At 46.4% G+C, this 13,963-nt stretch overlaps 1 protein-coding gene across 1 annotated transcript in view; it reads left to right on the top strand.

Moving 5' to 3' along the window:
• The window catches only part of LOC139110388 (uncharacterized), a 243,124-nt gene extending 229,405 nt beyond the window's left edge, over nt 1–13,719 (top strand). Inside the window, exon 2 of the mRNA XM_070670143.1 lies at nt 13,648–13,719. The gene's annotated coding sequence lies outside the window, so the exon portion shown is untranslated. The remainder of the gene's footprint in view (nt 1–13,647) is intronic.
• The last annotated feature ends 244 nt before the right edge of the window (nt 13,720–13,963 follow it).

Genomic DNA, 13,963 nt, shown 5'->3' with positions numbered 1-13,963 from the left:
TAGTAAAATTAAGAACAGCATGTAAACTAACAACGACAGAAATGACAATAAAAACAAGAAACACGATAGGAGAAAGCAAAATAGAACGACACGTACCGACATATAATCTAACAAACATAGAAACTGAACAGGACGAAAAAACCGACCCAATAATAAAGAAAATAGAAGAAATAAGCCGCGACAAGGTAATAAAAAACCCGAATGAATTAAATACATTAGGGATAGAATTAAATAGAATGGACAAGCAATTAGATGGGAATGTAATATTAACAAATAAAATAATCATGTATACAACGGGCACAAGTGCCACAATAATAGCAATAATAGCGATTATAGTACTAGCATTAGTAATAGTAAAACTGTACAAAAAGAAAAAGAATAAAGTAACCGAACAAATAATCCTACCCAGCGAAATAAAAAGAAGAAAAAAGAAAGAAACGCCGAATGTAAAAACACCACGACCAACGGTGATACAATTGTAAGTAGGATAAGAGAACATATTGTAAGGAAGAAAATATTGAGGTGTATAAACACACTCAACCTTTTCTTCCCCCTAGGGGGGAGGGATGTTGTAACCCAAACCCCGTTACAACACGAAACATGACGCAGGGCATTTCGGCATAAGTATCTCGTAATTAAATAACCTCGAAGGATGCAACATCAGCAAACCTCCTTAAGAAATTAAATAATAAGAAACAAAAAGAGAAACACGTGCGAGAACTTATTGCCGAAATCGCTAAGGTTGCATTCGCCGAACAACCGAAGTTCGGCATTGCAACCCGATGACGCCAAGGCCCTGCGTCACTATTAAATAACCGCGGACCGTCACGGACGGGTAGTCGCATCTGAGTCCGTGCTGTAAGCCGAGAGCGTGAGGTTATCAAAGTTCGGTCGCGTGCCATGTAAGAGGAGACCTCGCGGAGCCGAGGACGCGTGATAACGCGGGGACGTGCGCCGAACCGACCAAAGGAGAACATAGGAAGAACCAAAAAAGTGTAACAACGCAACTAAATAAAATTCTAATCATTTATTAAAATTTACTACTTTTCGCCCTCCCTCACGGATCCCGAAGGACGGACCCCGTGAACCGGCCCCGGTGCAACATTAGAATAAAAGAACAGATTATACGAATTTAGTGAGATAATTATATAAAAAGAAAGAGGAAAAGGGCTTAACAAAAGATATAATTTAAACATTTTAAAAATTACAAAAAAGAAAAAAGAAAAGGAAATGTATTAATTATTTTAAGTGAGACAGAGATTAAAGCTAACAAATATAATTTAAGATTGTGAACATTATTCTAAATTGATCTCTACAATTTCTGTAATCCGGGCCGTCGACCTTGGAAATACTCTGTCGATCAACCTGATCGGAGCCAAGAAGGGATGTTCCACCCCGGGATAATAAATGAGAATATTATAATCAGGAGTCGCCCTTCTGGCTTCTCTCCTGATCTCCTGAGGATCAAATGAGTCGGGGCCTATTGTATAGGCCCTTTCCGGGACGGGATCCGTCCACGGAGTGCAGGTCCTTTGGAGGAGTTCGAGGAGAGGGTCTACGACTTCTCTCGGTTCCTCTTGCTCCTCCAGGAACTCTACGCTCGGGGAGGGGGAAGGGGAATGTTCCGGGCTGTCAGGCTCATGCCAGGAGATGGTTTCGTCCTCGGCAAAGGAGTCGACCTCCTCGGGTTCCCCAGGATAAGGAGTCGGTGACCGGATGGGAGAGGAGCATGCTCTAGGAGCAACTCCAGAAGAAGGTTCGGAGGAATTCAGGGAAACGTCTGGAGTATAGGATGGAGAAGTAAGGCGGAACAGCTCCGGCTCAGGTTCGGACGATGAAGTCGACCTCGAACGCGACGGTGATGGTGTTCGCGGCGGAGTATTCTTCTCTGACTCAAGGTCTTCACCGTTTATCGGCGAATTGGGAGGTACGGTGGGCGGAGGAGACCATGATCGCTCTGATCTGGGTTTCGGAAATTCCGGTGTGACCTCCCTTGGCGCTGCCGCGAATAAGAATTGGACAAAGAAGCTTTGAACCAATTCTCGCAACTCCCGTATCTTGCGATTTCTTCGGGCGCGGTTTTCTTAATGGACCGAGATTTCTTGATTCCACTAAAAGGTATCAATTTGAATTTGATGTTAATGAAATGATTAAAGTGGGAAATATGTCAGGGCAACACGCCATATTCTTCCTTCCGGATCTCTCTATAGATCGCCTCAAATATTCTCCCGGTACCTCTGTCCGGATAGACCATCACTTAAGCTAAGGTTTTGATAGTCACCATTTACTGGCAGCATATCGTAACCTCTGACAGGAGAAAACCCATTAACCGAATCGAGTCAGGGGAGAATTCAAAGGATTCTAGAGAGATGCCTACTTCGAAAAACGCAAACGGCACCCTGGCAATAGCCACGTCATTCATTTTTCAAGAATATGAATTTTAGAATTTTAGTGGAATCATTTAAAAAAGGAGGAAGTAATAACGTTAAATAAAATAATGAGACTTACTTTTTGTCGTCTTCGGTTGCTCTCGGACGAGTCCCTCGCAACTTCTTTATTTGTATTGAGTTGAGACAGCAGAGAGTCACAAGTTACACACAAAAGGTGGTAGTTTTGTTCGTAAAAATTCAGAAACTGAATGAGAGCGAGTCCCGCTGAAACACGCGGTTTTATAACTTTGAAAAAGGGGTAGACTAGCGCCGGATTTTCATTTTGAAAAAGTCAGTGCTCTGATTTGCCGGCCGTGTCCCTCCACTTTTCTTTTTCTTAATTATTGGTTATTCGGATCTCATCCCTTCTCTGATTTTCCTAAGCTCTATTTTTCGTCCTTAGATTTTTTAATTAGTGGTGAGGAGTTCCCGATATCTATTGGCCCGAGAAAAAAAATTCGGTTGTACTAAACTCCGTCCGCATGGCTTCCCCTTCCAACCTTCCAGAATATTGTCATTAATAGTTGGGAGAAAATTCTTAAGGACTCCTTTTCGTTATCACCGGGTCGCGTTTGTTTATGGGATCCGGTCGCGTGTCATATTCTTACGACCGCAGGACTTTCGCCCCCTTCGTTTGTTTATACTTTGTAGTTGCGATCTCAAGTGCTTCACTTATCGCCAGATATTTGATATTTATTCTAAATCGTTTTAGGTTCCTTCTAATATTCTTTGAAGAGTTTTCTGTTTAATTTTCCGTCGGTATCTATGCCGTGATTATTCTAAGTTTAATTTAAGCATCCGGCGATAAGGATTTCGAAGTGTAAATTATTTCTTCTGGAAGCCTGGAAGTTCTCTCTCGTCACCAAATAGTTACGGTTTACTCTTTTTATCTAATTTATTGAACGCGTGTCGGAAAAAAGGAGATGTGGAGTCCGAGGACGTAACAAAGGTACCCGACGAAACCGCTTACACCGAGACGGATAAACGTCATTACAAGAACATACTCGAAGCGACAGTAGATGTATATAGGCGGGTTCTGGACCAATTCGTATTAGTGTGTCCGTGTGACCTATGGCGAGGGGTAATGACGTCACGCGGGGAGGGGTGTTTTTCCAGGAATCGCTCCTTTGTCTGCGATTCTCGGAATCGATTGTTTATAAATATAACAATAACATAAAAGTTATGAAATTTGATATTTTAATTACGTAATTTGATATTTTTTAAAATAGATAAATGCGTTATCGCGCCGCGGTATTTTCCTGCGGCATCGCGAATTTCAAAGGGTTGGAATTTTTTCAAAAAGGGGAAAGGGGGGGGGTGTCTTATTTTTTACAGGGAGTAAAAGGGGGGGGGTGTTGGGGGTGATCACGCGAGTCTTAGTCATGGCGTCGGCGGCGGCGAGCGGCGGGGCGGCGGCGGATCGCAAAGGATCGCGCGCCCATCGTTCCGTCTCGCTCGCACCCGTTCGCGCCGCCTATCGTTTCCTCTCGCTCGCTCTCGTTCACGCGTTCGTCACCATCGACTACGACTCGCTCGCACCCGTTCGCGCCGCCTATTGTTTATCAACAATTTAGTACACGCTCATACGATTCGAATGCGGGTGACGCTGCACGTACACCCCCGGCTAATCGCTCCTCCTTATTACCTGATTTCTCTCTCACTCAGATACGTATGTTGCATACGAACGAGGCGGACTCACAATTATAATAAAATGAAGGATGGAATAGAAGCGATTAAAAATGATACGTGCCGATTACAAAAGTATATATTTATTTTATGAATATGCGTTAAAATATATTACACATTTTTATACATTTATTACAAGCGCAAGTAGTTCGCAATCTACAATTTGTTGTTCGTCGAAGGAATCGCTGCTGCGTATAGCGCTCACTGCCTCGGTGCGATTCCTCGATGCGGAAGCGATTTTGCAAAATTGCTCGTATTTGTCGTCGATCTTCGGTAGGACTTTTTTAAGTACGTTGAACGTCAAAGAGGCGCAATCATCGAAATCCAGCATTCGCGTGAACGTAGTTTCGGTCATGGCCATACGTGTGTCGATCGATTCGAGTCGTACAAGTTTCATTTCGTTCATGCGGCAAATTCGTACTGTGAGCGAACCTATGTTCGCAACGTCGTACGGTTGCTTCGGTCGATCGTGAAGCATATTCAGAATTGTCTATCGATGCTCGCACAGTTCTTTCCAGGTGTCGAGCGACATGGTTAATTTATCTCCTCGATTATCACCTATGATGATTTCCGCAAAACAACGCGTGCCAACGTTCACGCCGATCTCAAGATATTTGTATCCCGTTTGAGTCAGTGGGTATCGCCAGCAGAGTAAGCGCGTCACGTATCGTTTTGGCGAGATGCTGGAAATTAAATAAACGCAATTATGAATATAAATATATTAATTGGAAGTAATTAATTTTATAAGAATGAAAAAAACTTACTCGTTAAATTTTTTTTCGTTAGATGAGGCTTCAGCACCGCAATCATTTCGACGCACTTCGTAACAGTTTGTCTCGTTGTAATACATCGTCGTATTCGCAGTCGTAGTCGTAGTCGTAGAGGAAGTCGTTGTGCGTTGTGTGTAGTCGTTGCTGCGGCCAAAGCGAAGAATGTACTGATCGCACGATCTGAGGGTACCTTGAGTCGAGGACGGTTGCGAAAAATCCCCTCTTTCATTAATTAAAATTTGCATAGAGTGGGGAAATATAAAACGCAGTTAGAAAAATTTTTGGAGAGGGTAATTAAGAGAGGGGGTGATTGGGGAGAGGGTAAAATAATCGAAAGACGTACATGTATAGGTATGTGATACAAAAAAAATTTTTATTCAAAATTATACGTCATCATTTTGATGGTTACGCCACCAATTGTACAATTTAAATACATTTTGTACGGCGCAATTTTTGCAATGTCTTCTACAGCGGAAAGTATTCGAATCGTCCAAATCGTTGAGCGATTCAATGTTTTCAAAATCCTCTTCGATGTTCCTGACGATCAGATTGTCTGTGTAGAATTTGATATCATCATAGTCGTCGCCGTAGTAATCCTCTTCGAGCATATCTTGCAGCCAATCGCGTTTTTCTAGTCCTTTAACGTATACGATGGCGTGATCGTAGCAGTCCTCCTCATTCTGTAGGGCTCTGATGATCAGGCGTTTAGCCCGACTGTATGGAACGTCCCCATCTTCCCACGCTATACCGTGATGATTTCGTACCAGCCAGGTAACGAGACGTCTGTCATCTCGCGATACTGCACCCCACGACATAGGAGTCGTAAAGACGTAATGCGCGAGAACGGCACCACCTCGCAGCACCGCCGCTTCCTTCACGACGAAACGTCGTCCAATGGGATAACCTTGCAGATCGACGAACGTTGGTGTGGACATGATGATGATGATGACGTTTGACGATGCGACTCAATCGAAGGAAGTTACAATACTGAATACGCGCGAGCAAATTCATTGGTCTTGTTAATTTTTCCCTCCTTTCCAAATCGCATTACTTTTTTAAATGCTTCGAGACAAAATCCGTCACGCGTTCCTGAAGTCGTTCGGTTCGCGACTTTTTATCCGTTTGCGTGAATGCATCAACCACTGTGTTTCCCGAGGGTGTCACTCGATACGTCATTCCTCTGTTCAATAAGTGATCCGTCGATCTAGGATCCGTTTGCGTAGCTTTATCTTCCTTCATGCGACTCGCGTTCTCGCACCAACAAGACGGTTGATACTTTGATGGTTTCATGACGACGATGACAATCTCTCTCTCTCTATCGACGTTACGCATACGACGGAATGGAAGTGAATACGCAACGTTCGTCGATTCACCGCTTTACATACACACGTCGAAGATCATTTCTACGTGATCTTACGTACAACGTTGGTCAACGGATTGTATTGAACCAAACGATCGTGTATGATGAGACAGTAAGCCGTGGTATTTGGCGCTACATTGTCCTTGCATTCAAACTCTAATCTCACGTCCACGGTAGCGGTTTTAACCGACTCGTTTTGACGCGAGCAGTCGATGATGACGAACGGACCGTTGAGCAGAAACGACGTGACGGTGAGATTCGGTTCGAGATACTCGTAGCCGTAATATTCTTTGCAGAAACGCGCGTACGCGTCGTAGAGAATCGCGTATCTACGTTTGCCAAAGTCGAGGTTCATATCGTCGTACGGACAGCACTCTGAATTGAGATAGAGCTTTACGTTGGTCAGTTTGCAATCGTCGAAACGACTGTTGTCTTCGGACATAACATTTTTTCGACCCGTCTGCAGAGCAAAGATGATGTATCGAGGTTTCTTGAGTTGCGTGGCGGTCTTGATGGCCCATGAGTGTTTGGTCGTGAGTTGCAGTAGCGGAAACTCGTACAGATCCCATGAGCGAAAACCCATACTGACGAATCGACCGCTCTCCAAGGTGCGCAACATCGCCAATTTCTTTACCTCGTTCAAAAGTACATGAGGCATACGCCATTGTATCTTCAGCAAGTCAACTTTAGGCTCGAGCGCGGAACTGCCCACTAGACAGTTGTTGTCGTTGCGCGCTCGTATAAGAATCAATTCGTGACGAGCGTTGATCACGACGCGCCTATAGTCTTCGCAAAATCCTAGCAGCGTGTTGAGCGGTACGCAGAAATTGAAGTAACCGTTTGCATTGATCTTGGGACTGAGCCATCCCGCGTTCCGCAGAATCACGCTCCTGTTGGACGAAACAGTCGCGTAATTTTTCAGCGTGCTGGTTATGCCGACATTTCGGTTACGATCGATCTCCACACCGTCGAGCTCGTATCGTATCTCGTCGAACATGAAGGCGATGCAGTTGTCTCCGAGAGTCACGTCAGCTCCCGCAACCACCTTGCCCTTCGTTAATTTTTCCTCGACGTAGAGAAAACTCTCGTGCGGTAGCGTGTACAGATCTTGCTGTTGTATCGGTATTCTTATCTCATCGCTGTGTTCGAACGTCGTATTGGCGAACGGATTGTAAGCGTGAGTCTCGATCTTGACGATTCGATCGTCGAAGACCGGTTCGTCTCGGATATTCAAAATGTCGGACATCGTTCAGATAAAGTTATTTCGCACAGCGAATCCGAGCGATCTCAGAAATTCAACGTTTGTTTCGGTTAATCTTTTTTTTCTTCTTCCTATCCTTTCGACGCTATTTACAGCGAAATGTTGTTGTTGCGGTTCAGGCTGTTGGATCGTCCCAGCACCGAAACTGATCGTTGTAACGCGACTCGTTTTGTTCGGTATTAACATACCACGTTATCGTTGTGGTCGTCGTTGTTGTTGTCGCACGTGCAATCTGACGGTGATCTCCTCTCCGCGAAAGTCGAGCGGTCGACCGTTCTGGTTGGTGACGCGTATCGTGAGATCCGTAACGTATCGCACGATGATCGGCAGGTAAATGACTTGCGTGGGCGTTTCCGTGATCTTATATCCTGGTGGCACTTTCGGTGAAAACTCGTGAATCGTGTGCACGCGTTCGCCGTTGCAGTACGCTCCCGCGGTTACGTTACATTCGATGCGGATAATATTCAGGTTGATTATATTGATCGGTAAGTCGGACTCGTGCCATTTTCGCGGCTGCAGTACGCGGTGTGGCGAGAATCCGAGAAGCGGTCCCAACGAGTTTGGTTTCGAAAAGTTTACCGTGTACGCTGATTTGATCTCGCTTCTCATAGTGTTGAAGTTTGCGCGAATCGTTATCGAGAAATCATCGTTCTTCTCGCTCTTCTCATTACGATTACCATCGACGGTGTCGCGTTGTCGCGGCATCGCATGTTTCAAAAATTTGTCTAATGCCTGTATCTCATACGATCCCTCGGGAATCGTAATTTCCTTGCCGTCCGTGCCGTAGTAGAATTTATTGTTTGTAGAATCGACGTTCGGTATGGTGTTGTAAGTCGCAAAGTCCGTGAGACCGAGCTCGTAATCACCGTCGCTGAAATCCAACGCCGGTGAGTAGCTCGAATGGAGAACGCTGCTCCTACCGGTTAACGTGAGCGTGATCGACATGTTCGAAGCGATACTGAGGCGAAGTATGTCGCGACGTCAGTTTTTAAACGTAATCGCGTCGATTGTACTTAAAAAACGTAGACACAGCTGTCCGCAGATACTCTGATCGTACGTTTGATAAGATCGTCGATTGTACTCTATCGATGAGACGTTGACTCCGAGATATCGCACCAATTCCACAGGCGGTCGGAGATTACCGAAGCCGTCAAAGTACGCGACGCGATCTCCTCTTTTGGCGTACGCTACCCAGTGAGTCCCCGGACCCGTCACGTTGTCCAGGTTCACGATACCGCTCTCGTTTGTACGCGCACCACTCATAGGTAGGGTGTCGCGCATAAAGACGCCTCTGAAATAAGGAACGCGCATACGTCTGGCCAGATGATTCAACTGCACGTTTGTAGTCGCACCCAAAGGCATTTTTAACGTCTGCTCGACGTTTTTTTTTTTTTTTTTCGCAACAGTCGTACCTCTGCCGTACCTGTACGGCTTGAGAGAGAGACCCCGTCCACCGTTGTACGGGGCCAGATGTACGCCGGATCCACCGGCTGCCGCGCGAGCAGCTTTTCTCTCGTTTACGGCTCTCGCTATACTCGCGGCTCCACCGACAAGTGATCCGACTGCGCCGAGAATCGGAATGATCGGCAGCATGCCACCGCGCTTTGCTGTTGGAAGCATGCGTTTTTGCGAATCGTACTTCTTTTCTCCTCTTCGTAATCGTTCTGTTTCTCACAGTCCTCAACCTGTTCTTTCTAGTCGACATACCCATCCCAATTTTCGTTTTAGCTTTCATCGCAGCCCACACGGCTGCTGCGGCGGCTCTCTCGCGTAAGCCTGAATCTTTCGCTATAACGCGTTTTCCCGCTCTCTTGGCGAGTTCTTTGTCCGCTGCGTGTCTATCTGTGAGATCGTTGCTTCGCGCGTACGCCAAGTCGTGCTCGCGACACGCTTCGTCCAACGGATTAACGCCTCGATCGCCTCTCGCTATGCGTTCCTTCAGTCGAGTTCCCGGCCCGCAAAATTGATAACCGGGGATGTGCAGTTCGAAGGGGAGGGCGTTTATCGCGCGATTCAACAAACCCTTGCCGCAGCACTTTACTTCCGACGAAGCGGTAGACGACGTTGACACTCGCCGCACTCTCGGATTAACGGAGCAGGTCCGTCGATGTGCGTTTCTTGCCAGGGTTGATTGTAATGCTCGAGGCACCTGCGGTAGGTTCGAACCTCCGGATCTTCCGTCAAGTGCACGGGAAGTTTGTCCCACACGTGATGAACGTAATCGCCGCAGACGTGCAGCAAAACGGCTTTTGGTACGATGCTCAACTGTTCCGCGGTTAAGTTCAACACGTCAAGAGGATGTTTCAGCGCGAAATACATATCGATTAATGAGCTATTCGCAGGTTCGCGCGACTATAAATAGGCGCGCGAGCGGTTGTCTTTGTACAGCGGGGACAAGATGCGATTCGTGCGACAACCGCAGACGATACGCGTCGCAAACTGTGATGATAGATTACGATTAATGGATAGTCTCGAGGGAGAGAAAATACGCAGGCACGGCGAGATGCTGCCAAACACCGTGCGCGCGATCGTGTGCGGTCCATCGAACTGCGGCAAAACGAACGTTCTGATTAGTCTGTTGGAAAGTCCGCACGGTTTGCGTTTCGAGAACGTATACGTGTACTCGAAATCGCTGCAACAGCCCAAGTATCAGTACTTGGAACATCTGCTGACACCGATCGACGAGATAGGCTATTTCACGTTTTCCAACAACAGCGACGTCGTTCCACCGAGTGAGGCACTTCCGCATTCGATTTTCATCTTCGACGATATCGCGTGCGACAAGCAAGACGCCGTGAGGGAGTACTTCGCGATGGGTCGTCACTCGAACGTAGACTGCTTTTATCTGTGTCAGTCGTACGCGAGGATACCCAAGCATCTGATACGCGATAACGCGAATCTGCTTATTTTGTTCAAACAGGATGGAACAAATCTGAAACACGTGTACAACGATCACGTCAACACCGACATGTCGTACGACGAGTTCAGTGTGTTGTGTCGCGAATGCTGGCAACGCGATCACGGTTTCGCGGTGATCGACAAGAACAGTCCGCTCGACAACGGGCGATACAGGCGAGGATTCGACGTGTTCGCGGTACCGTCGAGTTGATTTAACAGTTTGACGAAATCGCGCGACATCCAGTCGTCGAAGACGCTTTATCGAGAACAGATCGGGGGAATACAATCGATTGATCGATATGATGGGGAAAGATGACAACCACGACGTGCGCGAGCGTGAAAAGATTACGCGGGAGATCGAGAAGACGAGCGAGGCGATTCGCAGAAAACATCGAGCCATAAAAACCGACACGATCGACGCCGACATTGCGTCGGAGAAGCGTCTCAAGCCCATCGTCGAACCTCTAAAACGGATGGTTGAGACCGTCGAGGAATCCGGTATCGCGGTACCGAAGATGGAGTCAAAATCGGAGCGTTTGACGCCGAAACTGGAGCGACGATTGTGGTCGACATCAAAACCTGAACGGCGTTTAAACGTCACGTTTGACGATTCGTTGTCATCGGCAACGTTGGGTAATACGATTATAGCTAATCCGTCGTTTGGTGATACGACCGTCGATTCATACGTTACGACCGAAAACGTTGAACCTTCGTCGACGCCACGGCCCCGGGCATCAACGCCGCGGTCCGGCATATCGACGCCGCGACCTGGCGTATCGACACCGCGACCCAGCGTATCGCTGGCAACGATGTACCTTGAAGCGGCGAGCGGTGACAGAAGAATAAATATCGACGACGTTTTCGGTATATACTTTGACACAAACAAAGTAATGCTCGGGAACAAACACGTTGAATTCGACCATAAGAACGACGATATAATCATCGCTGGTAAGAGATATCCTGGAACGGAAGGTCTGTATGAGTTGATTTTCAAGAAGGTACCCGACGTAACTGCTTACACCGAGGCGGATAAACGTCACTACAAAAGCATACTCGAATCGACGAACGCGCATAAAAAAAATTTCAGCGACGACGGTCGCGTCATGGGTAACAGAGGCTCAAAGTATTTGAAGGTGATCGCACCGCTGATGTCGGGCGATTCGGCCAGGAAATCGAGAAGAAAAAGTTCCGGTAAAGGATTACCTCACCTCATGACGTTGAATGATCACGCGATCGACTACGTGCACTGGGACGATCCCAACGAGCTCGTGGATCGTCTTAGATTGCTGGATGCTTCGCGTCGAGCCGGTCACAACGCTCACGACAATGAAATTCTGTCAATTATCGAGGAACTGCGTGAGGCTGGTTTGATTATAAATTAATCGACTGAAGGAATCAAGCGACAGAATCGGCGTGCTGCGGGACGTGATTGATCATGTCTAAATCACGCAAGTCTAACGACACGGGTCCTGAGAGGAGGCGACTTGTCGACGAGTTACACGCCCCGGCGAGAAGAAACTTTCCGCGAAGACGCGTCGTGGTCAAGGGATACGACGATTTGTGGCAGGCTGATATCGTCGAGATGCAACCGTACGCGCGTTTCAACCGAGGTTACCGTTACATTCTCACCGTCATCGACGTACTCGGCAAGTATGCGTGGGCAATACCGCTGAAGAATAAAGGCGGCAGCGAAACGGCTGACGCTTTAGCGGAGTTGATGCGAAAGAGCGGGCGATGTCCGAAAAATTTACAAACCGATATGGGAAAAGAGTTTTACAACACCGACGTACAACGGCTCTTCACGAAACGCGGTGTCAATCATTACTCAACGTACTCGGTGTTAAAGGCGTCAGTAGTTGAGCGATTCAATCGCACACTCAAAAACATTATGTGGAAGATGTTTACGCTCAACGGCAATTACGAGTGGTGCGACGCGCTACCGCGTCTCGTAGACGAGTATAATAGGCGCAAGCATCGAACGATCGGCATGCGGCCCATCGACGTGACACCTGAGATCGCCAAGAAACTTCTTGACACCGTGTACAGCGCGATAAAGATAGCTGCTCCGGCCAAATTCAGGGTCGGTGATAAAGTACGCGTGAGCAAGTTTAAAATGATTTTCGAAAAGGGATACACTCCAAATTGGACCACCGAAGTTTTCACGATCGTCAAGGTGCAGCAAACCAATCCAGCAACCTATCTGCTCGAGGATTATCGCGGTGAGGCGATAGCCGGAGCGTTCTACGAGCATGAGTTGCACCGCGCGACACATCCGAACGTATATCTGGTGGAGAAGGTTCTGCGTAAGAAGAGTGACAAGATCTACGTGAAATGGTTGGGATTTGATGGATCACACAATTCATGGATCGACAAAAACAGCATCGTTTAATAAAGTTTTTTTATTTTTTATTTTTTTTTTTTTTTACATGTATATGCGATTCAATGTATTTAAAAAATATATAAAACTGTATACTGCATAGATGTATATCCTTATTATTTTACACATTTATATGCGATTCAATGTATTTAAAATAATAAAATATAAAACTGCATACTGCATACTGCATACTGCATACTGCATACTGCATACTACATACTGCATACTGCGTACGTGTACTGCGTACATGTGTACTGCATACTGCGTACATGTGTACTGTGTACTACATACATGTTTACTGTATACATTAACGCAATCTATAATACATTTGATACATCTGTAATACATATATAATTATAGAGGTATGCGATAATGACCCCATGGTAAGGTGTTGGTCGAGTCTGGCACGAGATATCGCTTGTCATCATACGGACTCAAAGCGATCTTTGTCTCAGATACGGTGTACACTTGATGCAATTTCGATCTTACGCACGATTGGTCGCGAGTCATAGCAATCTCATTCTCGAGACACTTGACATAAGCGTCAAACGTTATAGTTCGCGCCACGACTCCACTCTTTACACCTTTTGCTTTTTTAGTGTCACTTTTACCGTCCACCTTGATCGCGTACATTTTCGCTCTGAGTCCTACAAATTCTGTAACAATCGCACCGTTGCACTCATCCTTCATTAAACCTGGTATTTTTTTGTTCGCGAGAGGCATACCGTACGCGTTATCAGGTGGATAGTCGCTCGTGTCGAACCGAGCGATATCACGCTTCATCATCTCGTATACATCGTCACACTGGACGCTGTACACGAGACTGTCCGTGTCGGTATACATGACGCTACATTTGTCTCCAAAAGTTGGTAACATGTACTCGTGATGAAACTCGTACAAACACACCTTAGATATGTCGAGTATGGACATACCAACGTATATCGGCTTAGCGAATTTTACCTCGAGTTTACGCAATTCCACAGCCACCAAATTTTCCGCGAATACACTTCTGCTGTGAAAATTAGGTTTGGCGATCATCGCTTCCACACCGTACCGACCGTCCCACTGCGAGAGCAATCGAACGTCGACGCGATTTCGTACGTTCTCCATCGTTTTACCAAACACCGCATTGTTCATAAGTTTAAACAAATTTTTCTCGAAATCATTGGTCGCGCGAGTTCG

The sequence above is a fragment of the Cardiocondyla obscurior genome, linkage group LG20 (assembly GCF_019399895.1).
Source record: "Cardiocondyla obscurior isolate alpha-2009 linkage group LG20, Cobs3.1, whole genome shotgun sequence".
Lineage (NCBI taxonomy): Eukaryota > Metazoa > Arthropoda > Insecta > Hymenoptera > Formicidae > Cardiocondyla > Cardiocondyla obscurior.
The sequence above is the reverse complement of the archived record's forward strand: the minus strand, read 5'-3'. Positions and strand labels throughout refer to the sequence as shown.